The sequence below is a fragment of the Aplidium turbinatum genome, chromosome 7 (assembly GCF_918807975.1).
Source record: "Aplidium turbinatum chromosome 7, kaAplTurb1.1, whole genome shotgun sequence".
Classification (NCBI taxonomy): Eukaryota; Metazoa; Chordata; class Ascidiacea; order Aplousobranchia; family Polyclinidae; genus Aplidium; species Aplidium turbinatum.
In genome coordinates, this window is record NC_137478.1 from 8,183,248 (window position 1) to 8,185,917 (window position 2,670).

The 2,670-nt window shown below is 40.0% G+C and overlaps 1 long non-coding RNA gene across 1 annotated transcript; it reads left to right on the plus strand.

Moving 5' to 3' along the window:
* The first annotated feature begins 1,009 nt into the window (after positions 1-1,009).
* LOC145774075 (uncharacterized) lies at positions 1,010-2,068 on the plus strand. The gene is made up of 3 exons (XR_014290001.1): positions 1,010-1,150; positions 1,285-1,377; positions 1,841-2,068. It is a non-coding gene; the product is annotated as an uncharacterized LOC145774075 (long non-coding RNA).
* Positions 2,069-2,670: the final 602 nt, after the last annotated feature.

Genomic DNA, 2,670 nt, shown 5'->3' on the forward strand with positions numbered 1-2,670 from the left:
GGACGTTGCCAAGAGCTGCTTTTTGATTGGAAGGAAAAGGCAAAGGTCTGGTTAACCTTGTTTTTTCATCATGTTTTGCTAGTCTTCCATCACCATCTAAATAAGAGAGTATTTGTAGTAAGCCTGGTTTGACATATTAATTTTTTCCAAAGATGCTGCATGGAGTTGTGAAGGTCGGTGCCATCGATTGCGCAAAGCTAGACCTTGATAATATAGAGACTGTGCAATGTGCATGAGCCGTTTTGCGCAAAGCAAATGGTGGAAGCTTATCCGGAAATCCGCTTTTTTTCATCAAAAAAGCGGAAAAAATCAAACCCTCTTTATCAAGTGTACAACGATTGGGAAAGAGATGCTCACTCTCTTGCAGCGTGGGCGCTTGAGTAAGTGTGAACTATTGCTTGGATTTTGTTAATGTAGCTGTAGGTCTATTGTGTACGCTCAAAATTGAAGAATGTACTCGTTATTCTCTCTTGCGTATATTAGGCTACATTGTATAAACCATTAATCATAAACAATGAACTATAAATTAGTTACACTACGTTTAAAATTACGTAAACTGCATCAGATTTAAATTTACACATTAAACCGACTTTCCCATAGAGGAATTCTCCTAATGATGTGGTCGATATGGAGAAAGGCGATTTTGAAAACGACCTTCCCGTTGATTCAAGTGCGTGGCTTTCTACGCTCCGTGGTGCGGTGACTGCCTTGCGTTTGCCCCCACATTTACCCTGACTTCATTTGTAAGTTTATTGTGCCGGATTGTTTTATTCCTTTTGTTTATTGTTATGTTACTATTAGCATACGCTTATTTTATCGTTCAAATAATAAATCTATGACCAAGTTAGCATGCACGATTGCACGGTTATCTCTCAGCTGGTCTGCAATGTTTGAAATTTCTGCATTCAAAGTTGCTTTTTAATCTGTTTGGATACATTAAAATGATGTTGAAACATCAATTTCAAAACTGGTAAACTTGACCGTGTTATTGCAGAAGTTCTCAGGCAGAGTGAAATTCGGGTAGGTAAATTGCCAGGCGCTCCCGTCCATCTGCAACCGCGCCGGCGTCAATGCCTACCCGAAGGTTTTCTTTTACACCCCGCGGAAACAAGGGGAAAGAAGGCCTGACAAGCGATTGGTGGATGCTCAGGTGAGACGGATCCCCAGCCACTGGGAAAACATTTAGAGATATTTCCACCCTCTACATCACATGATTGACAGTGGTATGAAATACGAAACTTTAATTTTCTTGAGTTGAACTTGCTGCAGTCATAACTTTTTTAGGACCCCGATGAGATAGCAGACACAGTTGAGGATTTTTTGCAGCAATACGACGACAAAACAGGTGGTTCTCAACAAAGTAAAGAAAAACTAAAGGTACCGGTATCAGCATTAACAGTAGTGGCAACATTAGCTTACTGTGTATTCAAAGTTTGATATTATTTAACTATTAGCCTACTGATGCATATAACCAATAACCATACAAACTACAGTAGGCTATATACTAATTCCGGCAGTTTCGCATAGCTAGTAATAGAGGCTTTCAACAACTGACGCAGGGCCGGTCACCGAAATTACCGAGTGAAATTGTTGCATCTACCAGGTGCCGCTAAATGGGCTGTTTTAAATACAGTAGGCTACGTTGCTCAAGCGTTCACTCTGAGAGTCGAACCAGCGCCGCTTGATCTTGCTACCACTAGCTTTCAGTTTTGTAATACAGCTTGGACATCATTATTTTGTGTTCACTATTTACACACCCTGACTAGTGACTGTATGGCATGCGATGGATAAGCGCCGCTATTCCTGTCGCCTCGTTCTGACCTGACCTGTTTTCTTTCAGGATGAATTATAACGTCCAGATGCGTTGCTTCACAGTGCCATTAGAAATTATGCAATCGCCAACACATCTGCCTGTTTGCTGAGAAGCGTTTTATCAAGAAAGCAGTAAATTAGGCCTACATACACATTTATATGGGTTGCGTTTTTATATTTTGTTTTGAAATCGTATTTTATTCAGCATCGTGATCTTTTAACTGAAGTTGTTAGCAATTTGTAAGTCTGCCGAATTTCGACTCACTGTTACGGACAATTTTCACCAAATCAAACGTCATACAAACCGTTATGGTCTACTTAACCTAGCTGGCATCTTACGTCATGGAAATTGCTAGAAAATGTCCAAATATTGCACCATCGTTCGTAAAACCTGATGAAACATTGCATAACCACTTTGAACACCTGTTTGAATTGCGTGACAATGTCTTTCATTATTGCGTCACAGTTAGTGTGTACGTGAGTTTGAGATATCGCAAATTATTCTAGTCATTCGTAAGGCTGTTGCTTGAAAGTTGGTCGCAAATTTAACTGTTTCGCTTAGTGCTTTCTAGCTGGACAAAGTTTCCGTCTTTTATCCAAGTAATTTGTATTGTAGTGACAAGTTTTTAGTGGTGTATCGCGTTGCACCCTATTTTCGACAGCTTTGAGGCTATTTTTACAGAAATACAATTCTTGAATAGACGTTTCCAGAAGAGTGTTTCTTTCGGTCAGTATATACAGACGAACGGTTCCGGGAACTTTATGTTGCAATTTTCCCACGAAGAGATTATGGTTTACCGCTGTGACCATAAATAATAAAAGACGATTCTCTGGCTAGTGTTTGTACGGAAGCACAGG